Below are 27096 nucleotides of genomic sequence, written 5' to 3'. Positions count from 1 at the left end.
AGGTGATGGGAGCTCTTAGATTTAAAACTAAAGCTCCAGACAAGAATATCTCAAGTACATAAATGCTTCATTGCTCTGACAGGGCAGAATGGTTAGTAATTGACTGCCTTAGTAGGATGCAGCATTGAAAGATGATTACATAAGTAGAAAGAGGCATTTGCAGGAAGCCTACACATTGTAATAACAGAATAAGGGTTTTTAACAAGACGGTTGCTAGAGTGTTGTATTGGTTTGGCACGGCCTGGTTTTAAGTAGCAGGGGGCAACAAAGGTGGCTCCTGTGAGGAAGCTGCTAGAAGCTTCCACCATGTCCAGCAGAGCCAATCTCTGATGGCTCTGAAGATGGACATGCTGCTGGCCAAGGCTGGACCAATGAGAGAGGTTGGTAATGCCTCTGTGTATTTAAGAACAAATCAAAACGAAGTCACAAGGTTTTGATTCTAGTCAGAGAATAGGAGGAGGTGAGAACATGTGAGGGAAAACAACATGGAGACACCAAGGTCAGTGCAGAAGGAGGGGCAGGAGGTGCTCCAGGCGCCGGACCCGAGGTTCCTCTGCAGGCCGTGGTGCAGCCCATGGTGCAGCAGCTGTGCCCCTGCAGCCCGTGGGGATCCACGGGGGATGCAGAGATCCACCCGCAGCCCGTGGGGATCCACGGGGGATGCAGAGATCCACCCACAGCCCGTGGGGGAGGTGCCCGTGCCGGAGCGGGTGGATGCCTGGAGGAGGCTGTGATCCAGTGGGAGACCCGCTGGAGCGAGAGGGCCCTGCTGCCAGGCTGGAGCAGCCTGTCCTTGGGGGACTGCACCCCGAGGAAGGAGAGAGCCCCGGCGCAGCAGTTTGGGAGGGCTGTGGGCCCGTGGGAGGGGCTCACGCTGCAGCAGGGGCGGTGCGGCCCCTGCTCGGGAGAGAGGGCCCACGCCAGGGAAGTTCAGGAGAACTGTCTCCCGTGGGAGGGACCCACGGTCTCACAGGGGAAGACTCCTCTCCTGGAGCAGCGGAAGGAAATCCCGGTGATGGACTGACCAAACACCCAGGCCCTGTCTCCTGTGCTGTCGGTGGGAAGGAGGGAGGGGCAGGGGAAAGGTGTTCTAAGGGCTTATTTTACTTCTCATTATCCTCTTCTGATTCTGTTAGTAATAAACTTCTGTTTATTAATATTGTTTATATTATTATAAATTCTGCTAGTAATTCACTTCGCAACTTAAGCTGAGCCTGTTTTGCCCTTGAAGTGTTTCTCCTGGTCCTTATCTCACTCACGAAGTGCTCGTTAACTTCTTTTTCCTTTTCCCTCCTCTGCCCTTCCCCAGGGTGAGCGAGTGTTTCTCGTGGTGCCTGGTGTTGGGCCAGTGTCAAACCACGACAAGTGTTAATAACAAAGATGAAAAAAAAGCTGGTGGTTCTTCCAAGCATGTAAATCACTGAAAGTTTCACATATACATAGAAGTCAGAGAACTGTCCAAGAGAAACCTATTTCAGATTTTTCTATAGAATTTGGGACTGCACTGAATTTTTAGATTGAAAATAATACTTCAATTATGTTTCAAAAATCAAAAAAAATCTTAATACTCTTGGAATATCTCTTTTAATGTGTTCTTCTCTATTCTTTTCCCTTCTATTTCATTCTATGAAGAAGTGTTTTGAATGAAATTTTATGGAACTTCCAGAAAGCAAGTTTCAGCCTTGGAGCAAACCCTGATGAATGATTCAAACACAAAATCAATCTGATACCTGCATTTGAATTGCTAATAATAACAAAATTCGCTGCTCATGCTGCCACTGCTGTAGCTCACTCTGCTAGTCCAAATGTCTGTTACCCATCCTTCTGCATGCAAACAAAATTGTTATCTTTTAGAAAGACTTTTTCATCTTGTATTGCCATGGCTTTTAACATCCACGACCAATCTCACATCTGGTATAAACTTTGTTGAAGACAGTAGGTTTTATACTAGGAATGATTCTGATTTGCAACATGAAGGCAGATTTTATCACTATCTGCTTTAACATAAAGCTGGCTTGTGTTTTGTCTTTGTTTTAGAAACTTATCAGTACTTAAAAATGTAATGCCAAAGGTGGTACGAATCAGTAAGACACTTTTAAGCCATCTCTCTACCCCTATCCACCATTTATGTTGTGATGCTCAGATTTGGAACCTCTCTCAGCAATAGCAGCAAAATGCACTGCTGTGACTCTGCTTTTTAAACTCTATCTTGTGTCTGCTTATCTACCTAAGATTTCTCTGACAGTGCCTTTCATTATGTTGCATATGGATTGTTTGAAAAATAAGGATTACACAATTTGAACTGCTGAATGGAACACACACACTAGAGTGTTAGAGTTATAAAAAAGGCAAATAACTGCAAAAGTGTTTTCTCCAGAAAACTCACAGAACATTAGCACCACTAGTTTTGTTAAGCCAACAAAATGCTTTCTATTTTATTATTTTACTTGATAATGGACAAACTACTGCTCAGTGGAACTAAGTTACTCACCCAAGTCTTCACAGTCCATCAGTAGCATAGTCAAGGATATATTCCTTGTTCCATTCTCATTATTGAAAAACAAAACAGAACAAAATAAAATCTTCTTAATTTTAAAGGGATTAGGATTTAACATCAGAGTTTAGGACTTACTTGTCCCCCTCTCTTTCAAACTGTCAGCTAAATGTGCTAGTCATAACACATATCTAAGTGGGATATCTAAGTATTTTGTCAGACCTGCAAAGTAACTGTCTTTTCAAAAAGTTAAGCAAACCTGTAGACTGAAAGAACATTCCATATTCAATGTCTCCTGAAAGTAATGGAACATTATGTAACTCCAAAAGCCTGCTCAGAGATCAAAGTTGTGCTGCTGCTTGTTGTCAGTTACACGTACACACCCTTGATACACTGTACTATGAGTGGGACACTAACACCTTCCACTGTGGTTACTTGGATGGATAATAAAGTGTCTTGAATTTCTGCTTTTTGCCTAAAGATAGGTCTTCTGTCTTTCTCTGTGACTGATAAGTATGATAAGTATGGTTCTACTACAGATTGATGATCATGAGAATTATTCCTAGTGAAGGAAATGGGGTAATATAATATTTTTAAGTAAAAGAGAAAAAAAAAGAGCGAGTTCTTCCTCCCTGCATGCTGGCAACAAAGATGGGCAAACTAAGATCAGAACTGGCTCATGATTTATATCTTCTTAATTGTCCCTTAGTTGCTAAAAGTAGTCTTGTAGTTTACTCTCCTTCAGAAAAAAATTGATGGATGCTTTGTTTTGATTTAGTCTTGTTGCACAGCTGGGAATCTCTTGCATCACTGCAGGGATTCTCTGTGTATGGCTGGTGTGATTAGTGGAAAAGGGCTTGGCTATTGCAATGGATTGGACTCTGAAAAGTCTGAACAACATTCAAATATTGTACTTCAATCAGTGAGTTTACTACAAGGAGAACACATGAATCAGAAAACCTCAGAGCTGAAGGTTGATTCCCTTTTCTGCTTGTCAATCAAACCTCTTGAGGTGAGTTGTTGAGTCCACTGAATATTTGATATCAACACAAAATTGATACATGACATTGTCACTCACAAGAACTCTAGGACAACATAAACTCTCCACAGCATAGCAAATCTCTATAATAATATTTTTATCAGTTGCTTTCTAATGTACTAACTCTACAGACCCCTGTCAAAGATGAAAATAATATCAGATAATGTTTCTAGGACATACATAGTTGTAGCTTTCCTAGAAGTACCAAAGGATTTAAATAGCTTTGCTATATGACTAATCCATCCTACATGGTCTTCACCCTTCTCACATTCCTGGCCATTAAAAACATCATTTGATGGGACATCCATTTATGTCCTTGTTACTTTGAATCTTGTTAGATTGTAAATTGGCAGCCTGGCTAACAGTCTATATGTGATTTTTCTTCTTTTCACAAAGAATATTTTACAGTAGTTAACACATTTTACCCAGCTCAGCTCAGGTTATATTTTTTCTTTAGGAGAATGATTATTTTATTCACTTGGAGACAATTTCAGCATGTTTTATATCAAGTTACAGATAATATCTGTCACGCACAGGTCTGATGATAGTTTTCTAAACACAGAAATGTTGTTAATACTTAGGGAACCGAGGCATTGGAAAGGTCATGTCCTTATTTTAGAATAGTGCATTATGGAACACCCTACTACTGACACAAACGAGTTTTGGTTAGAGTAGGATCTGAAGGGTGGTTTTGATTCAGATTCATCTGTACTAGTAAAAGTATAAAAATCCATGGTAAATTCCTACTTTGGGAACTCAAAGGACATAACCATCATAACCTTCTGCATGTTGGCACACGCAGAAGATAGATGTTCTGAGAAGCAAGGGACAATATGTCCTGATGCTGAACTTTCTTTACATACAACATGTAATAAAACAAGCTTTCCTTTCCCCAGTGCCCAAGACTGAGTCCTCATTCATCAAAGAACAAATCCTGCAAAACAAACAATAGAATGTCAAAAAAGGGCTAGAACACCTTAAAATTCTGTACATTTATATTATCAAGCAGTCATTGTTAGAAATAAAAATCATCTATCACAAAAATATATTTTATAAGCTCACTCAGTTGAAATGAGGTTACAGTTCATATTCAAGATGTTGATAGAACAGTCTAAATTTATCTACAGTGCCACTTCAAAAAGTAACTTGAAAGTGTTGGAATCAAGTTTTACCATGGCTCATTGCTTTTGGGGAGACCATGGCCTGATGCAATGAAGCAAATGTGGAAACTCCCACTGATGTAATTAAGGTTTGGATAATTCACTAAGAACAGAAGCCCAACCTAAATTCCTGTCTTGAAGTAAGCCCTATTTTACATGAATTTAATTTTTTTTTTTGATTAGGCAGTTCTGTGTCAATTATATCTAATTAAGAGGAATTACTCTTCCTTAAATTAATAGCTTTTTGTTTACATGTCTATGAACTTAAAGAGGATTAATTATCAACCTGGGGACTTATTCAGAAACAGAGGTCAGGTGTCATCTCAAACTGCTCATTACATTTTCTCTTTTTACTCTAATTTAAAAAGTAATAGGCTAAATTTGAAAAATCTTAGACTACATTCCCAGTTTAAATGCTGAATACTTGTCTATATTATCATCCTACTAAATTTCTGAAAACTGGCTTGGTTTTTAAATACATGCTGCTTTACAGCTTGTGACAAGAAGAAAACTACTTCCTCATGACTTTTGAGGAGCAAAACAAAAGACAGACAGAGCTGCATAAACATCAAATACAGTTATAATACTTGGTGATGTACTCTTTTTTTTTTGTTTGTTTGCTTCCCAAATTTCTGTTAAGGGATCAGTTTGGAAAAAAAAAAGTAAGTAAATTAGTTATTTTTTAAAAGAGATTATTGCTTTAAAAATACCTGCTGTATTAAGACCTTTTGCTGAAGGATGGTTTTTTATGGGTATGTGTTTCATGATCTATGTTTCCTAAGTTCTTTGACTGGAGGTATTGTATCATTACATATCCATAATGTGGAAATTGAAACTCAATGTCAGATTGTCATCCACAAGATAGTGGAGAAATTTTCTCAAGATAACTACATTTTTTTTCAGGTTATGTCTGGCAGTGATTGGTGAGTTCAGGAACATATGCGTGCTGGATGTACACATATTATGCAACTGATCTGCAGGTACACAGCAAGTCCAACACCTGAAAGCTATTCTGTTCTTGTAGAGTGACTTTATGCTACATGCACTGTGAAATCAGATATACCAGAGCTGTTCTGCCCAAGCCTTCGCAGTCCCCAATAGGCTTGTAAAGCTGCACTGTGCAAATGTAGAATTCTCCTGTTTTGCAAATATGACACAGATATGTGGTCACATAGGAATTCTTCAGAAAATTCTCCAGAAAATCTGGTCATTGAACTTAAAACTTTTGACTATTTTTACTGTCCATAATCATTAGGCTGCCAAGGATATGAGTTTCCTGAGGAATGATGTGTACACACTTAAAATTTGAGATTAAATATTTCTGTATGGAGAATAATTTTTTTCACCCAACTTCTAAAATACAGAGTAAACTTAACCTTCTAATTTTTGTACTTGTTGTTTTCTGCCATGAAATTGTACTGATGCAACACTGCTAATTTAGTACTGTTCTTTTCCAGTGTCTTCTATTTGAAGTAAAAGTTGTCATTTAGGACATATACTGTGGTATTTTTCGAATATGACCATTAACACGAGGTATTCAAACTTATTTTCAGTTAAGAGATAAATGTGTTTTGAATTTAGTTTCTTGGGCTGTTTCACTAAGCCGTTGCTCCATTTGCCTCCCTTCGTAGGAACAAATATTTCTTCAAAACAAGCCCTTTCTGTTAAATGTCTATGGCAGTCTGCTTGGCCGCTGTAGACACAATTTGGGTCACTGTGTTGGAATTTGAGTATGTATGTGTATATTCTGTGCCACCTCTGACACTATTATGTCATGAATTGAATGCACAAGTGAATAGATGATGATGGTGATTTATTCTGATAAAAGAGACAGAATGACCTGAAGGTAATTCTTTACACTAAGGACACAATATATAATTAAGAACATTTATGAGCTTAAGACCTTTTCTTACATAGCTTTCTGTATTTTCTCAAAACTCTACCCCTAATGACCTCTCTCTTAATTGAAAAAATGGAAAGTCCCCGTAGATGTTGGTTAAACTAACCAGTGCAGAAGACATACAGACAGCATATAACAGAGAGAGAATGGAATTACTGTGAGATAGTCTCAGCTGGCATAAATCAGTGTTGTTGTGATGATTTAAGCCATCAGAGAAGATGGACCAATATTACTTTTATATTTCCTAAGGAACACCAAAATATAAGTACAACTCAAAAATTCACATTCTTGTTTAGAAGTTTATAAAACTTAAATACAGCATGTCATAGGTAATGAGGGCTGTAAACAACTGGTGAAGAAAGAAAGATTTTTAAGGGGAGAGAGCTAAGAGCACATTGTCTCAATTCATGTGTAGCCATTGACTTTACCTGATCTAATGAAGCAACAGTGAGGTTGATCTAGATGATCTTTAAAAGATTCCTTTCAATACAAACAACTCTATGATTCTATAGGTTGAGAAGATTGAGGGTGGTAAGACCCATACCTGAGTTTCTTTGAAGTTTCAGAATAGATGTAATTGTACAAATATAATTTCTGTTCTCACTAATCACAGTATTTAATTTAGTTTCTTGCTCACACCATGTTTGAACTGCTTTTAATAACTCAGTAACCAGATCTCTGATGTTTTGAGGTTTTGATTCCATCAAATTTAAACTTCCCTAGTACTATCCTGGGAATAATAATTAAAAAAAAAAAAAAAAAACAAGTAAAATGAAAATGAAACTGTTGTTTTCTTGAAAGTAAATAGTTAGAAGGAAACTTAAACACACCATCAAGGGTTTACATTTCTTCTCTGTCTAACACAAAGAGATTGTAAATTTGTGAACAATTTTTAATTCATCAGGCTGGAAGGATTTTTAAGTTTAAGAAAGATACAGCTACAATGCAGATTTCCTTCTTTTGCCTTTTACAATTTATCACTGAACTTGGGTGAACTGTGCTGGGGTGAAAAGACTGAATGGAGTTCATTTAGGGCCGCATTTGATGAAAGGCAGAAGATCATGATCAAGAGCATATGGGATTGGAGTTGGAGGAGAGGTTGACATTTTTATGGAATAATGATGATTAGCAAATCTAGGCTTTTCAAAATTGTCTATGAACTGTTCTGAAACTAAGACTTCTTGGTGTTCACAGATTTATAATCTATGGACAGAAAAAAAGCAGAAACTTTCATTGCTAAGGTATCTTATTTCGAGAAATCTTTACCATACAGTTGTAAAATGTGCACATCCTGTGAGCAGAAGTGAAACAGGTTTCTTAGTCATTTTTATTCTTTATGCTGTTCCTTGAAGAACCTGAAGGCTCAAGAGGTCATATATTGGAAGAACTAGTATCTACAGTAGCAAAAGAATATCTATAATTTAGACTCCTTTGCATTTGTTCTTGTTTGTTACCAAAATCTTAATGCCTATTTGCAGTAGGAATGAAATAAATGTACCCCTAGGCCACATATTCTTGGGATCCAGTTCTTTGAGTCTGGACCATTCCACTGTGTGAACCAAATATATGTGAAGAGAACTGTGAGATTTGCTTTGAAAGTGTGCTCCTGAGAGCATTGATATAGACACACTGCCTCTTGAAATCTACCTATGCAGACAGATATTGCACCTACCGAAAGAGAGAAATATGAGGGACAACTGAAAGTAAAGGTGGCAATAAAACTGTGATAACTAGCATAAAAGGAAAACAAATCACAGCAATATAGTTTGGAATCTAACAGGATCATGATAAAGAGATAGTATATCAGAAAAAAATTGATCTATTTTTTTTTAATAAATTTAAAAGTGCAAATACACATACACATGTCCATATATATATTATATATATGTGTAACCCCTTCATTGTCAAATATTTTGCCGCAGATTTGTTCACTGCATAACCTGGAAAGAACTTCCTCTTTGGGTACATCCTTCACGTAATTTCTCTTTTCTTACTTTTTTCTACAGAGTGTCTGACACATAATCAATTTACTGTGTTCCCAAGGTTCCAAGCTGCATTATTGTAATTTCTTTCAGATCCAGCTCTTTCTTTTGATTCAAAGTCATTCAGCATCTGGATCTGAAATATTCTCCAATCCATATCTGCTTATTATATTCTTAAATACTCTGACTTTAAACCAGCAAAATCCATACTGGGAGAATTGCTGAAGAGGTGATGGGGTGGGGTTTTTTTTTGGGGGGGTAGGGGGTGTTGGTTAGTGACTTTTTAGACAGTAGTTTGCAATACATTCCAAAAATAAGGTTTTGAGTGTTTATTGCTGTTCTACTCAGTTTTCAGGAGAATATGCTGGCATTGGTTTCAACAAGCAGTGTCGGTATTTCTGAGTTTATGACAAAATTCCATATAAGCCTCTCCTTTCCCTCTGCTTTGTTCTTATCCCGCTTCCAAAGGATAATCTTATAGGAGAACCTTAGAGACTGAATCATTGTTCAGCATGTAAAACACAAAGCAGAGCAATGAAGATAATGAATGTATTTGGACAGGATACGCCAGTTCAAAAGGTCTCAATTCTTTATGCCAGCTGCCCACACATTGTCATACAGTGTTATGCAGCTATTTTTTGGGTGATTTGGTTCATCTTCTTTGGTATTACTGCAGTGCTACCATGTCAATTGCAATACTTATTTAATACTACTACTTACCAGTTTTGATATTTTTTCATCATTCTATGAACCAAAGTATTTTACAGTAACTTGCATAGGAGTTCTGGCATTCTGTCTCCAATTTGAAATGCTGAACACATCTAAGAGGGATATTTAATGTTACCATCTAAATGAGAGTTCAGCCATGTAACATCACCATTTTGGTCGTTTTCTTTGAACATTACATCCTTATTTACAAGGAAATATCTGAGCCTTTTCCAAAACATCTTTTTCACTATTCTAGCATTCTAATTTTTTCACCAACACTCTGAAACACTGATATTGGCATCTGGCGGGAAAAGGGAGATGAAACGCATTGAGGAAATTCTATATTTATGCTAGTGATATGAAAGAACCAAAGTGTGCTTTCATTTTGTATGATGGCTTTTCCTTGGCAAAACATTAAAAGTTATGGGGGATCACTGAAAAAGATGGTCTTTGGCAGCCTGAAGTCTGGTGTAATGTTTACTCATCTGAATTAGATACTTGAGAGCAGTATTTTTACAATTATTTAGCTGTATCCCTTGTACTTGATGTTTTTTTCCTTCCATTGCCCTAAATAGGCAAGAACGTGCTATTGTATACATTTTAAAAGCAAGAGGCAAAGGAGCAGGATGTGTAGGGTCTACAAAGGATTTGGGTACTCAAGGTGTGACATATCAGTGTACAGTCTCTTTATAGCCATCTGTGAATATAATCCATTGGCTGGGTTCCCTGTACATTGAACAGACAAAATGTTGGAAAATTTAGAAGTCTGGGTGCTAAAAGACAACAAATTAAAACCAGCAAATAGGAAATATGAGACAAGGCTTTGGATAAATATATCCTCCATTCCTGTTTGCCCTAAATCCTTTTCTTCTAAGACAGTTCAAGTATGTCTTGGAACACAGAGACAGAAGAAATAGCAGAAGGACCATTTTCTAGAGTGTTTCTACAGCAGTCTAGGACATTATTTTTCCTGTATTTGTATTTGTCAATTATTCTCATAACCAGGAAATTCACATTCCTAAGTCTCCCAATATCAAATTCTTTTTTTGACACAATTGTAGAGGGCCTTATTATCTCCATAAAGATGCCTAAAATAGTAGCAGTCATTCCCAATTCTCTTGTCCGAACAGATACCTTTGAATTAATTATAACAGGGCTTGGATTTCTAACTTAGTTTCTTGTGACCAAGTTGATCTACCTATAGAACCATCCTTTCTTTACACTGCTAAAAAAAAGAAGAAAAAGTAATGCTAAATACTAAAGAACAAAATTCCTTACAACCCAGTTTATTGCAAAGATTTTACAATATATGTTCCTTTATAAACACCTCTTTCCTGGTTACTGCCTTTTTTATCCTTGTACTGAATCTTGACAGTTTAGGTTTTGTGCTTTAGACTGATCAAAACTGCACTAAACAGTACAATCAATCCTCCTTATCATTTCTGGAAGCTAAAGAGACAGCAAATATGGACAACTGAGGAAAGTCATAGAAAAGCAGAATAAAATCTTCTTCTGTACAAAGGTTGTAATAAGACACTGATGCCTTCCCTGTCATTGCAGTGCATCCTTGTCATTTGCTTATCAGACAATAGTTAATGCCTTTCACCCTCCCATATGAGTACAGTTTTAAGTCAACTTGCCACTACCAATTTTTTATTTCTCTGATATTCTGTAACTGTGTTGTCTCAGTCTTACTATTAAAAGTAATATTGTGCATGGGGGTCAACACTGGTGCACATTGTATGTCAGCAGACTGGAGTTCAAAAATGGCTCTGCCTCTCAGAACTTTAGTGTGGCATTGCCATTTGTTTTCTTTACCTTAATTTGCTTATCTAATGGGTTCAAATTTGCTAAATTAGTGAAAATTAGCATTGTTTGTTATCTGTGATATTGGGACAAGAGATGTGTGCAAAGCATTTACATACCTTGAGTTAAAAATTTCTATATATATATATATAAGCTGTTGTAGTGGCTTTCTACCTAGTACCACTTTATCAACCCCAAAGTTCAAGAGCACACAGTCAGAATTTTCTGTAGGCACACAGGGTAAGTGAAAGAAAAACAGTTAATTATAAATAGTAAACAGGTTTTTTTAATTGACACTTTGTATCCCTCCTGTTGTTCTGATACTTACGATGCATTAATGATGTTTAGTGAACAGAAACTTTGATAAGATTGATATGTATAAGCCACAAATCTTCCTCCTTTGGTACCTCAAACTGGACATTAAACTTTTATCAAATCTTAAAAAGACAGATGGACTAGGAACTTAGCTTCTGAGATAAAGAAAAATAAAAATGTAAGAAAATACATACACATACAGAAACAGTAACTTTAAAATATTATGAATTACAATATCTATGGAAAATTAATTTCAAATATTCATTTACCACCTATGCTAACAGATTGCATAACCATGTTTTATGAAATGTATATGCATTTACAGACTTCTTACTTCGAATGTCAATTTTGAAAGAAACATTTATGGAATGATTTATAATAAGCTTTTGAGGAGCAGCTTATTCTGAGACAATGTGCAGGCAGAAAAGAAGGTGGGAAATGGATTAATAGATTACTTACCTCTATTGTTTTTTCCAAATCTAACCATTTTAACTGCCCTAATGGCATTTAACAACACAAGGAGTACCTTCTCATGGCTTATGAATACCAGCTTATGTTTCACTTTCTTCCAATCAGCCTTGAAGAAACTTTCAGGTATGCCTATCTCCAAAAAACCCCCAAAATCTCTGTTTTTCTAAGGATGATTTACTATCTGTTCTCAGATAGAGCTTAAGAAGAGCTATATTATTTCTATATATTTAACAGCCTGACCTTTTCAGATTAAAGTCAGAGGTACTGGCATAAATTCTTGACAGCATAGTGAAGAAAAGATATCAGTACTCTAGAGGCAACATTGCATGTACGTGCTTTCCAGTACCATGCACAATCAGACATGTGAGGAATGTATAGAAAAAAATGGAAATGTTTTCTACTTATCCTAAAGGAATACAGAGTCTGGCTTTTGCTTTTTAAAAAGAAAGATGTTAAGATCTTAAAAGACAAGAATGTGAGAAAAACTTCATCAAAGGGAGACAAACCTTGCTTGTTTGTGATATTCAAAAATGTGAAGAAAGCAAAAAGAACGCTGTGTAACCCTGCCAAGAAAGAACAAAATGATTTTGCATGTAGTTTTAAAACAGATGTAAAAATCTACATCTTTAAAAAAGGGGGAAAATCCTAGCAATAACCGACTCTCTTTACTATCCATTGCACTGTAAAGAAGGAATGTTAATTACTTTTTTTCTTTTCAATAGCAGGAAAACCCTAATTTCGTCTACGCTGAAAATATGCCCAGACCACAAGTATTTGAAAGCAAGGGAACACCTGCAAGTCAAGCAAGAATGAAATGGAGACTGCCAAAGCCTGTAATTTTCTTTACTTGGTTCTTTGCTGTGAAATGCATCAGGGGTGTTATCAGATCATTCTGATAACAAGAGAATTTAAATTAAAAAATTTAATTTAAATTAAAAAAGAGGTACTCACAGATTTCCCTGTCACAAACATAGTTTCTGATCTGAAATCTACTGTGGCCAAGAGAAAGATTATCACTTACTTCAGTGGCAAACTATTTGAGGTCTAACATGTTGTTAAACTTAGTACAGTAACATCAATATAATCTATCAAAAAAATTAAAACTCTTAATTTTATATAAATAAATATAAATTGATGTAAATTTTGATGCATTTGCACCTACCTATGTATTTCATGGCAAGTTTTAAGCACCACTTTTTTCTAATTCAGTTCCTTTAGACCTATTATCAAAATTACTACTGTAAGGAAATTAATTGTTTTTTAATATAAAACACCAACTGCCTTTCACTTTCAATTTCTGCTTTTTTCTTTTTTTATTTGCATTCATTTAGAAATTATTACATTCAGTGTGACAATACAAATTTCATATATTTTCCAGTTGAAAATTTAAGTGAAAACTGTGTGTTTTAATGACTTCTGTTGAATTGGATAAAACAACAGACTTTGATCAATCTGCCTCTGTTTTACCATTCCTAAAAGTACTCTGTCCAGGTTTAATGATGTTGACTTGCTAAGGATATATTTATAGCAATATAAGTGCAATATTTCTATGTCTCTCTAAAGCTGAATAAATTAAACACAGGGAAAGTTGTTTTTCTGCTATTGCTATGTATAGTCAAAATTTATGCTACATGTGGCTCAATTTTCAACCTGCCTAACACTACATATGGGACACTAGCACATGATTTACTCATGCTGGGAGATTCCATCAGAACAGTCATGAGTGCCCATGAACTTTCCAGTAAATTCCATAAATTAGACACTTAAACATGTTGTGGACCTTCATCTCTTTCTCACTTTGTACTTGTAAGTTTGGAGGAACCTTATCTTAAATTTCTTATGTAGTGATATATCTCAGCATTTTTTTTTGTCTTTATAAATATTGCTGGAATTTAGGAAAATTAATTTTATAAGTTGGGCTAGAAAGAGAAAATAAATTGGATATCTGGAAATTCACTTTAGCCTGAAAAACCTGGTCTTGCTAGACGTCTGCTACAGTTAGTGTAGGGAAAAATGTCCTGTGCTTTGAGGAACATTCAGAATATTTGAATTCATGTTGTAAAACATCTTATGAAATAACATCTCTGTTCCTGTTAAAAAAGAAGGGAGTTAGCATCCCACAGCTACAGCTGACCTTCGTAGATGACTAAATACTCTTTAGTTTGCCAGGATGCTATACTGAAAATCTCAAGCTAAGGCCCAAATTGCCTTCAACAAAGTCATATTTCCTCTCCAGAAGTTAATTTTAAAAACCATTCTGAAAATCAGAACTCATGTATTCTACATATTTTTTTTTAATTTATGTTCAGAAAGAAAATATCTTTTTAAACTTTGCTCAGTTTTCATCTGTATCTGAGTATCTACATGACCAAATGGAAAGATCACAAATCAAGATCACAAATCAAGATCACAAATCAAGTAGCTGAATGACTTTACACTAGAAAATCACCCAGCATTCTCTAAGATTGTTATCCCGCCCCCCCGCGTCCCCCTGAGGTGGGGAAACTTGGAAGTCTTGAAAAAACTTTGGCATTTGTCACCAAATAGCCACACGTTAACTGGATTATGTAGATATTCACCAAAACTGCAACATGAGCACATCTTGGGTGAAACCTGATCACTGTACCACTTTTTTCTACCAGTACACCTGATTCCCACATCAAACATTTTATGCAAATTCTCTGACTTAGATTTTCTTATAATAGTGATGAATAGAACTCAGTAATAATAAAGTCCAGGCTGCTATGGTATTTATTCCCAATAAGAAAGGCAGTTTTCTGCTAGTAATGCCCAATTTGACAGGACTGAGAAGAAATTATGAATTTGGAAGCATGTCACAGACCTTTTTTGGCCCTAACAATTATTTATTTTTCTTTATTACATTCTTCAGCCTAGAAAACATTCAAAAGGGACAAATAACAACACACATGCACACACACACGCACACATACAGAAACAGAGTGGGGCTCCATCAAAGAGAAAAGGTACAAATAAACTAAACAGGAGCAATTTGAAATGTTTTAAAATGAAAATTCCAGAAGGGTGTAAACTTGATAGACTCCTGGTGAGATAAAGAAATAAGATTGAGTTGAAAGTTTACAGTACCAAACATCATTAGGAAAAAGCTTTGCAATTTTAGTAATGCAATTCAAGAAGAATATGCTTAGGCAAACACATGGCAGATAATGAAGGTGACAGCTTTTGCCAGATACCCGTGATTTACCTTTGTCAGAAGTTTTATTAATCCCAGCCCCTTCGCTACCACATGTACACTGATACAGTTTGCAGCTTTGAAAACTGGAAATCTGGAAGAACTGACTGCAGGAATTTTTGAGGTATTTTATTTCTCAGAGTAATTAGTGCTCTTGGAAAAACTAATCTTTAGTGAATCCCCTGTGGTGTGGTCTTTTTTAAGCTGAAATAGTGCCTTCATTGATATTCTAGTAGCACAGAAAATTTATCTATTTACTTATTTACTCTAGGCAAAATTACTTTTTTGTTGTTAATCCTCGTGGCCTACTGAAGGCTTCTCTAATGGAGGAAAAGTTATGTGTTTCAGGGGATCTTTCTGCAATGAAAGTATCATTTTTTGTCCATTAGGACTGACTGATAATGGGTGATTATTTCTCCATTGCAACATAGCATTTCTTCCCCCTTTTTTGTTTTTCTGAGTGTCTGCTGACATGGAAACAGCCATGTGAAAAATAGGCACTTTTATGTATTCTTGTGGCTTTCATTCATGATCATATTCCTCATGTGCAGCTCCAGAGATGCAGATGGGTGCCGTGCAGGCTGCAGCAAGGGGCACAGGACATCCTGCTCATTTTGTCCTGCTCAGCAGCAGTTACACCCTCCCAAAGTGTTTTCAGATCATTGTCAACTGCATTACAGGCATTTTCGTAAAGGGAGTTTTTAATCTGTATTACTGTGACTCTCTTATAATGTTTGTCGTAATGCCTAGAAATAATATTCCTAACTGTTAAGGATTAATTTCATTTTTGTAATGAATAGACTTAACACTGGCATTAAAAAGAGTGTTAAAAGAGTATGAGGATTACATAGACAAATTTAATCTCTTTGCTGAATAATTTGGTGATTATTGTGCTGATAAAAGAGCACCTTAGATCCTAACATCCACATTTTATATCCTATACTGCTTTCCTAGGTCACATTGCATGGTTTCCTAATGCTCCTGCTGTGAGAGTTTTGACACTGAGAAGAGCCATGTGTGGGAAGTGTGCTTGTCAGAGAGACACTTTGAGATGCTCTTTTTTTGAAACCCACCTGCCTTGTCGTGTGCTTGGTATAGACCCATGCTGTTTTGAAGAGGCAACAAGGAATCTTTATTATCTGTCTACTGTTATGCTTATGTGTTTCTTCATATGAAACTGCAGTTGTGCTAAGAAGATTACATCTGTGCTGAATTCAGTTCTGTCCTCTAAGAAGCGTTTACAGAATGAACAAGGGTGATAAAATTCATAGAGCTGGGAAGCTACTTCTCAGGTTATCAGCTATTTTATAATCTGAATGATATGAAAATCACACAAATCTCTCTTGTGATAACCCAATCCATCTTGTACCACTGATTGAAGTACACATGTATCTAGATAATTATATGGTACAGCGAACACCGGAAGTTTTTGTTAGCTGAACTGGAACTTGATGAAAAAGTGCAGAACTGGAGCTTGCTGAAAAGCAATCACTAATTTGCCAGGAAATATGATTTATTCCAGCAATTAGTGGTGTTTCAGAATTGTGATCAAATTCCATGTGTTGTCTGATCAGAAAGGGTGATGGTAAGAGGATAAAGACTGTTCAGAAGGAGCTACCTACTGTCCTTCAAGGACTCATTGTTTTCTTCAGAAGAGTTTTCTGTTTGGGACATAAACATGGTAATGTAACCCTGAGTGGGTTCAATGATGTTCCTCCAAAGTTTACCAGTCCAGAAGAAAAGTATATTAATTGCATGTAGAAAAAGCCTAAAACCTTGCCCTATTAGGGTCATCCCTTTTTCAAATATGTTAACAGTGCTGGCACCAGAGATTTTGCACAGTGTTTGTGTATTTGAGGTATATTAAACACACATGCCCACACACACACACAGATATATATATAATATATATAGATATATAGATATATATATACACATATATATGTATTTGAATCCAATCACAGTTTTGCAGACTAAAGCAACAGTAGCAGGCCATGGGGACTAGATGAAACACATAAAGTTTGAAGCAGAATTTTCTTCTCCTTCTAGGCAGGTGTGAGTCATGACACAAACTGGAATAAAATACCCTCCCATGGGAATCAAATGTCGTGCTTTTTATCCTCAGGTGGTATAAATAGCATAAATCAATATAGTAGTGCCAATTTACATAAATTTCTACACAGAATTTGGCTAAATGACAACTCACAAGGATATGATAACATTCTGCAAGTATTTGAAGGCCATAAACACTAAGCAGGGGGACAAATGATTTAGGGTGGCATAAGGAGATGTAATTAGGAGCAATGGGAGGAAATTAAGGGAGGAAAAAATTAGGCTGAATATCAGAAACAATTTTCTGACAGTGAGATGTATTAGACTCTGGAAAATAAGTCTCCCAATGGACATTCCATTGCTCAAGATGTTTAGACTAGACAAAGTACTAATGCATATCCAACAGGGACTAATTTTGCAATGTATGGTGTGTAGACAAGAAACCAGAGACATTTAATGGGGTAAAAAGAATTCTGCACTAAGAAAAAAAAAAAACAAATAAATATTTTCTTTTATCACTTTCAACAAATGCAGTAACATCTCTGTATCTTTTACATATGTGCATTTATACATGGAAACATATATAGAGAAACATTATTTTTCTTTTTTTTGTCTGTGCTACATTTTCTACTATTTAATTTTTCTTTTAACACAGGAAAAAATCCCATATATTTAATTTTTTTATTATACAAAATTTCACTCTTTTGTGTGTTGTAGAACCGGATATCCTTCTGGAACTGTTTAAGTACTTTTGTAGAAGTTGATTGTGGTATAATTTTTATTATGAAAATAGTTAGAAAATTGTTCTCAAATCATTAAAATATCTAATTTTAAAAATTTTACAATAAATGGCTGAGTTCTTGTTTTTTTCTGCATCTAGTTGGCCTTTAATCACTGGTAGAAATGTTTCCAAACTAATGTTTGCAAGACTGATTACAGGAAAAACATTTCAAAACTCTGTATCTTTACATTTTTTAGACAAATCAGAGATAAATATTGGGATATATCTCATTTTACTGTGGATGATGTCATCTAAGTAAATAGAATGTGCTCTCAAAGTTATTAGGTTACACATGATTCCATGAAATGCAAATGTGAAGCACACTCTGGCATCCCAGTCTATTTGGCTGCTGAATATCTAGAAGGCAAATTACAAAAGAAAAATATGCAAAACAGCTACCTCTAAAAAAGAAATCTGTGAGGTGTCAGTAAATAAACAACTCCAGGACCTATATATACAGCTTGTTTTACTGAGCACTGTATTGATGCAAGTGACAGAAGAGAAGCAGATGCATGATTGAGCTCACCAAAGAGAAAAAAATTACCTGAGTTGGGAAGGTATAAAACTATAAAATAATGATGATGATGATGATGATGATAATAATATATATTTTGGAAGCGCTTTGGTAACAAATAGTTCTTTTTTACTGAGGAGCATGTATAACCCCAGCATTTCAGAAGTTGTCAGGTTTTTTATTATCTACTTGTTTCCTCAGTTTCCTCACCTGTTTGGCAAATTCCATTATACATATTCAGATGCTTAATATAGCTGAAAGTTATAAATTTCCTTATCCTCTTTTTTCAGCATTTCTCCAAACTTAAAGTAGACCCATATAACTGACATGACAGTTCAAAGGGAAATACAGAGAACACAGAGACTTTTTAGCCACTTGTTCAGTCTACTACTGCTTTAGTTTTTCTGCAAAGAAAAATGTCTGGGGAAAATTGCATTGCAACATGGCCAGATGACCCATCTCTATTTTTGAAAACATTTTCATCATTTTCAAGAAAAAAACATCACTTCACCAGGAGTCATGTGAGAAATACAATCTTGAGCACCTCTCAAAAAAAAAAACCAAGAAAAAAGCTTGTTGCAGTTTTGAATAACAAGATAAGTAGTTTCAACTGTTAAAACTGCAGTATATTCAAAAGCATGGTTTATAGTATAAAAAGATCAGTTCACACTACCACAGTCCCAATTTCACCAAAATCCACCATCACTAAAGTATCTGCATAACTGTAGGAAATGTGCAGTTGGAAATTTGCACAGACATCAGTCTAAATCCTTGAGATTCAGAAGAAACAACCAGCTAACTTCCAAAGGAAATGAAATTGACGTTTAACACTTTTAAACTGCATTTTGATAACATTGGGGAGAGTTTACATATTTGTGGGTTTTGCCTGAGTGACTTCACGTGTTCAAGTTGTCATTACTATGCAGCAGTAGTAACAAAAAACATTGTGCTTCAAGTATTGTAACATAAAGAATCTGCTTTTATACCACGGGAATGATAGACACTCTTGGTTATATTAACACTAATTCTCAAGTGATGACAACTTCAAGTTTATATCTTGCAATCTTTATTTAGGTAAGTCAAAGTATTCTGAGAAAAGAGAAAATCACACCAATACATTTATTTTATTATTTTAACACCACTTAGAGTTGAAAGCTCTGTGATTTTTTTACACTATAATTGATTTCCTACGTAGAAACACTATTTATTTATCTTCACAGGACACTCAATATAGAGTGGATAAAATATATTGGATTTAATTGGAAGCCAGATAGAGAAACATGCTTTTTACTAGCCATATAATAAGTCATCATGTCTTATAGGTGTTAAAGTTTTCTCTAAATTTTATTCTATCAGAAAAAAAAATTATTGCTTTACTCTCTTTAGATCTTACTATATGTCAACAAAAGAGTAAAAAATTTAAATATATTTATTGGATAAGAGTGTGTTATGGAGCCATTTATACTGTTTGTGCAGCCAATTGTGATACGGCTAAAACTAGTTTTGACAGACCTGTCTTCAACTCTCTGTGATGGGAATTTTATGTTAAAAAGACCATAGTCCTTTGAAGAGATCAGGTTGTTTACACAGACACTTCTCAAAACTCGACTTCTGAATATCACGTTTGTTTCTCTTCCTTTGCTGGAATTACCTCAGAAAATTAAGATAATTTTAAAAATAAATCTATTTTAAAACAACAAAGGATACTTCTAAATAGAATAATATTTTTTGCTTATTCTCATGCTAAATTTTAACTTTTCATTTTAAAAAAATTGTTGCTTGTAATTTACTAATTAAAGCACTTCAAAGCAGATTGAAATCGTATAAGAGCTATCTTTGGTTTTGATTGCTGTAAGTATATAACTCAAACATTTGACAGACTCATGAGAAAAGCTTGAATGATAGCTAGGAAACAGTACAGAGTCGCTGTATTCAGAACCTACACAGGGGATAACCCCATAATATGATATCATCATGGTTGATGCAATGCAACCTGATTAAGCAAAAACAACTTTGTGATTATCTTTGTTTCAGAGGAGATTGATACCCATTCTTTAATTTCATTTCTGATCTTTTTCAGACCTCTCAGAATTCAGGAGCTCTATTTACAAAATAGGGGATGTTACAGAAGAACACTTTGTGGTCACAGCACGTAACGCCTTTAAAGTTGGTAAGATTCCCTTTACCTTGATAGCTGTAGGCCAGTGATGACTTTCTGTTGTCCTAACAGGGATTTCATAGCCATATGTGCCATTATGACATTAAGGACTGGTGTGTGCTGTTGATTTCCATTTCTATAACTGGATCTCCTGGATCTCCTGATCATACTCCAAAATGTGTTCACCCTAGAGATAAAGTGGACAAAATTTCTTCACCCTGAAAAAATGTATTCTTAACTTAAATGTGCTTGCCTCAGATCATTTAAAGTTAATACACCAGTAAAGACAGCAATTTTAATTGCTCCAGCTGAGCTATGGGCTCTCTTTGAACCAAAACTGGTGGAGTAAGTAAACTGCTTTGCAGACATCCTTCACATTGCGTACTGTCATTTGTTGTACAGAGTCATTGCAGGCATTGGAAAGTTTTAAGGGCTTAACTCAACCAAAGATTGAGATAACTTGTCTGACTGCTGCATTAGACGGATTTTATTTACTTGGGTTAGTGAAGCTGGGTTAGAAAAACACTCTTTTTCCTACAGACATGCCCTTTCTCTGTTTTCCTAAGTGAAGAATTTTCAAAGGTTTCTGGAGTTCAGAAAAGAGTTTGAATGTGCAAACAACAAAATCTTTTTAAGAACACAGTGAAAAATAAATCCCCACAGCTGCTGCCATGCAGGATGTTCTGAATCTAATGAGTCTGAATAAGTTAGCTTTTGAAAAGCTGCAGTCTATCATGCAGCTTTTCAGGCCCATTTGGTGACCAACATTTTGGCAGGACTTGAGCTGTGGTTCAGTGACAGCAAACGGTTTGCTTCCATAACCAATTGACAATGGAAATCTTTGGATTTTTCTCGTTTCCTGTTTTTGTTTTTTTGTTTAAATATTAAAATTTAGAATTTTCTAGAGGATAAAAAAATATTATAAATGTCATAAGTGACTAGAATTCTTAGAAAACTTATAATAAACATGATATAATATCAATTACTTAAAACACCTCATTTACATGCTGCAATGGTTTGAGGGTTTGGGATGTCTATTTTGAGACAGTATCTATAGAAAAGGTGTTGCATAAATGTACTATGAATTTTATGATTTCAAACAACACAGCATACAATAACTAAAGAATTCATACATACTTTGGAGTGAGTAAAACCATATTAATATTTAATCTGTTCTTTCATTTCTACTACAGTTGTATTAGGATTCTGCGCATTCTTGAACTGTCATGGAATTTTCTACAGAACTTATCCCTTCAGGAGAGACTTCTATCCGGGATTTTTTTGATGTTTTTTCTCTTTCCCTTTCCCTTTCCTTTTCCTTTTCCTTTTCCCTTTCCCTTTCCCTTTCCCTTTCCCTTTCCCTTTCCCTTTCCCTTTCCCTATCTCCCTTTGACACTTAATCTGAAAAACCCAAGCCCAGAGTGGAGTGTCATCCTTCTGGATTTACAGATAGAGACTGTAAGAATAGTTTTAGGAGGCGTGACTTTCTAAAATCATGTCACTCAAAATGCCACAAAATCTTTAATACCATACTCACAGAATCTGGCATCTTTCCAATGCATTATAGAATTCAAGACTTTAAAGAGGGAAACAATCATTTTGCAGCAATAAGACACCTGACACTCTAAGTTTTTTTTGTCTACTGGGAAATTCCTGTAGATGTTTTTTCTTTTACATAATTACATGCTGCTGACAAGGTGGTGGCAGTTACAAATGCTGTAGTAACCCACTGCATTATCCCTGGGGAAGACAAGCAATTTCTATTTGAAGAGCACACACTCCTGAAACAATCAAATGTCTCCCCCTGAGATTTGAAATGGTTGTATCTGCTGCAACATGGCAGGTTGCTTCCCCCAGGGGCACACACAGCCTGGAGGCTGCTGTTGTCATCTCAGTGGAATCTGCTAACAGAAGAATTAAGAGGAGCAGTCTGGCTTGTGCCTGGTTGAATTCACTTACTGCACTAAGCCTAGACTTGGTTAACATCCAGTTTGGATGCCATACATCTCCAAATTACACTACTGGATATTGAACTACGTTTTCCTGAAACGGCTTCTCCTTTTTTCCCTTTCAACATAACATCTTTACTGCAGAGACCTAGTTTTTTTAACTTTCTTCTCTTAGTTATTTCCTTATTTATCTTTCTTCTGGAGATATCTGGGACTTACAGTATGAATTATTAACCTTAATGCTTTTTTCCTCTGGAGCTCTTGATAGGTTTTGTACCTTTTAAAAACCAACACCAGATGAGAACCTGTCATATTTATTTTCCCAAGGATTCTCTTTCAAAGACAGCAAAAGATACTTTATCATCTTTCTCTCTCTTTTCCGCTGAACTGGAGTAAATTTGGTGGCAGCAGTGAGAAACGCAAGTTAATGAAGTAAACTTCTGTTTATTTCTGGGTTACTAGAAGAGTTAATTTATTACTTATTAATATTAATTCAGTATGGATTTGAAACAACTCCATATGCCATAGCTAATGAAACTGAATTATTATTTTAAAAAGTATTAAATTCTTTCATCTTACCTAACTTAGGGAATGAATAATTCTTAACTGTTTACTGTTATTACAGCACAGGTTCATTGCTCCTAACTTTACCACTTCTGTAACACATGAAAATTATGACAATGCCTGCCTAGTACCACTTCTTTAGTGAGAGAACAGACAACAGAGCTCTTGATTGGCTTTGATGGGTAGGTAGCATTGAAGGCAAAGCTTTGATTTCAATACCTTGAAGATGAGGAACTGAGAATTCATCTTCTAAGGATCTAATATTTTTCAGTTATATCTATTTGCATTTCTCATTTTATAGTCTAAATTTGTAAGTGGAACATGCTCAATACAGAGTCACTTTGGGTTGTATGAATTTTACATTGAGATTTTTTTTCAATAAAGTTATCAAAGTTTGATATCAAGAGACTTCAAAGTGATTTAGGCATGCATCCTTATTTTTTAATATAATCAGGTTTTAATTGGGCTCAACAAAAACCTAAAGGTTTATTTCAGGTTTGAAATACTTATCTGTATGGTTCTACCTACTACTGGACCTGCAAAATAAATAATCTGATTTTCCCCATAGGGCTTTAGACTATGAGGCCTTGTTCACCTCTTGATCTACAGCAGTCTTTGGTGCTCTTTACAGGGTACACGGTCCTTGGAGTGAATATTTTTTAAAATTATGTTTCTGTTCCCTTCATCTTACATTGAAGATATACTGTAAATCCCAGCAGTTTCTAGGCTGTATCAGCTGCTTATAAATGAAAAATATGGTACATTAGAAATACTAGTTCATCCTTCAGCTTCATTTGAATACCTGGTACAGTGTCTTTGAAACCACTGAAATGAACCTATGAAAAAAACTAAACGCAACCCCAAATATATTGTTTAAATTCCATATTAATTTGAAGATTAAATATGTGAAATATTTGAGTTTTTCTCTAGGTGTCTATCAGATTTGTGCAAATTTAGCTGTGGAATCAAATGCATGTATTTTCCTTGTAATAAAGACAAGAGATCTTAAATTTTTTTAGGCAAATTCATGTACTGAAGGGCTGTAGAAGTCTCTTCATTTTATACAAGACATTTAATCTCTTCTAATTAGCCTGCCATTCCCAATAAATATGAATTCATCAGCCTGCATTGTTTACTCAAATCTCTTCCCTAATCACTGGAAGTAGATGATGAGAGTCACAGGAACACAGGCTTTGCCAGCCCCGAGCAAAGGTAAGTGGTGACTCCAGTGAGACACTTACACTAGAATTTGTGCTCCAGCACCACTGCGTTATTAAACTCATGGAAAAGTGCTGGTGTATATGTGTACAAAATATCTCTCATTTCTACAATGTTATTTATTTCTTTATTTGTGGAATCACTGTCCAACATGGAGTGTTCTGGTGCAGAAGAGATTTTAATTCTGTCACGTTCTGCACAAATGCAGAATGGTGTCATCCCAAACAAGGGAGATCAGAAGGAACATACATGGGAATGCTGGAAAGCAGAATGGAGTTGGTTAGCATGAAATGTAGTGCCTTCTGTGAAGCAGAGCATAAATTTTTATTTGCAACCAAAATGTTAAAGAAAATATTTGAAGAAGTAGGCTTTTTGGAGTATTTGCAGCATGACAGATAGGACAAGATGTATTCTATTGTTGTGTCCTGCTTTGACCTAGAAGAAGCCTGTTTAATCCAGTAATTTTATCTTTACCTGTCTTTTAATGTTCTTTTGCACTTTTTATTGTGCTAAATCACTTTCTAACAGAAGACTGATTAGTATTACGCCATTATCAACAACAAAATGTTTGCCACAATTAATATACTTTGAATATATTAACATATATTAACATATTTTGAAATGTACAAAGATTTATTTCCTTTGATTTTTTTTTCCAAATCACTAGCAGAACTCATGTAAAATCACCCACCAGAAATTATGGAGTGGAAAGCAAAAGCCAAAACTTCTACTGAGCCCTGTGGGTCATGGAGAGATATTTTTATTGATGAATTCAAACTCTAAGAATTTATTTCCCATCCTTAATTCATTTACAGGGAAATAAAATGTGAAACTTCAGTAGTTTCTTATAGATGAGGTCTGTTTGTTCAAGAACACTGTTACAAAATTCACAAAGCAATGCATTTGCTTAATAAGGGATAAGAAATTTAAACCAGATATACAACAACACTCTTTTGTCTTTTATCAAGGTGGGTGTCTGTTGCTCTTTGAAATTCAAGCTCTCAGAAACAACAACTCCAGTAAGGCAGTTATAATATGCAGCTTGTTGTGAGATTTCAGTTCTGATTGTTGTAAAGTTACTAAGTAAAAGAACAGGAAAACACAGTGTAAAAAGCAAAAAAAACACTAATATTAGAATACCTTCTATTTTTTATCTCTCTTGTTTGCAAAGACATAGAACCCTGCTTTTTGCTGTGTGGAAACAGAAATATTATCCTGTGGGCTCTTTAAATTGCTGATGAAGCAGAGGCTGCTTCATCTCCTCTCAGCAGTATCTCAAATCATATGAGCAGAATTTCATTAGCAGTTGATAAAAATTTGACATTTTTGATCTGTTTTAGGCTCTCAGTCTCCATGAATGAAATAGATAATGGGTGATCTAATTAATATAAAATGAGAAACAGCCAGTCATTTTGCTCAACCTCAGCTCTTGTTGTAAACTAAATCAAATAACTATGATCCAAAGTTATCTTGGAGCTGTTGGTTATTTTGAAAGAATGGGTTTCCGGATTTCTTTAAGATAGCAGCTCAATTTGCAAGTAGAATTAGAAATCCATGAAAAATAATAATTATTTGGAACACATTCCAAGTTTGAAGACACTGAAAAAGTTGATGTGCATGCAAAACTGATCAAAATGCTTCCTTCCTTGTGGGGAACCTTGTTGCAATCTCCAACTTCCTTGTGCAGATTAGGGTTCTGTCTTTATTAGTTTAGTAGTCATAATGCACAGTGACATTGACACTGTACTAAAGAGGTGGGCTTGGTTGTGGTTTTTTTCACAACTGTTTCAACACAGAAGACAACAAATTAGACAGTTACATCTGTCTATGTAGTTGTGTAGAGGTAATTTTATCACCAAATTTTCATGGTTTCAAAGGATCTTAGATTTCACCTTACTCTCAAATTAATCTTTTTTTTTATTATTTTTATTTTTACAAAGGGGAAGGATCAAAATCTCAGTGTAGGAGAATGAAGCTGCAGATGCCAAAGATTAAATTATAGCATTGTTCCATTTTATCTGAGGAGAGCTTTTCTTATCCATGGTGATTGCTTTGTGTCATAGAAACTCAATCACAATAAAAGGTAAAAATTGTAAAAATCCAAATACATCAAATTTCAATTCAGTACTCTTAAGCTCAAGATTATCTTTCTCCTATCAGGAGACTTGATTTGATATTTTTTGTTTAAGTTATTCTATTTGTGCAGAGTAATATAGATATCCCATTTTTGGAAAGATCTAGACTTGAGGGGTTTTTTTGAGATTTTAATTAATCTGGGGACATCTGCATTAATTTGAAGTAGAAACACTAGTGATACCACATTGGTCAGAGCAGCAATTCATTATATCTTGACTTTCAAACCTTCTATCTGACCTAAATACAGTCCAGTTTCTCTCTGACATCCAAAAAAATTGTCTCAGAGTCTTTGTGTCATACATATTCACACATTTCTTTGAATTAATTTTAATAAAAAATTCCACTGCCCCAAATGTACTCTAGTTATGATTAAATGTAAACATGAAATCACATTGGCAGGATGAGATTATCTCATCCTGCAAAGATATGTTACTTTCTAGGAAAAATTAAGTCTTTTCTTCAAAAATAGGCAACCCAATAATATCAGTCAGACAATTATACCCTTTTATTACACTATCTGTTTACATTAATTTGGTTTATTATTCTTAAACAAACCAACACTAAACATGCAACAAATATATCTGCAGGTTTGTGATGCACAGAAGTATGGCAAAGTTGAAAACGAAACAGAACAAAAT

The 27096-nt window shown here is 35.3% G+C and overlaps 1 long non-coding RNA gene across 4 annotated transcripts; it reads left to right on the top strand.

The window, feature by feature from the left end:
• Positions 1-408: 408 nt before the first annotated feature.
• LOC121673997 lies at positions 409-27085 on the top strand. Of its 4 annotated transcripts, XR_006019395.1 has the most exons (5): positions 409-499; positions 5597-5673; positions 12598-12708; positions 20514-20603; positions 22799-27085. It is a non-coding gene; the product is annotated as an uncharacterized LOC121673997 (long non-coding RNA). The 4 variants fall into 4 exon arrangements; XR_006019394.1 differs by having other exon boundaries at positions 20514-27085; XR_006019393.1 differs by lacking the exons at positions 20514-20603; positions 22799-27085 and having other exon boundaries at positions 12598-12767.
• The last annotated feature ends 11 nt before the right edge of the window (positions 27086-27096 follow it).

The sequence above is a fragment of the Corvus kubaryi genome, unplaced genomic scaffold (assembly GCF_017639235.1).
Source record: "Corvus kubaryi isolate FWS band 111438036 unplaced genomic scaffold, C.kubaryi_AGA036_p1.0 66, whole genome shotgun sequence".
NCBI lineage: Eukaryota > Metazoa > Chordata > Aves > Passeriformes > Corvidae > Corvus > Corvus kubaryi.
Note: the sequence above shows the minus strand (reverse complement) of the source record. Positions and strands in the feature narration are given on the sequence as shown.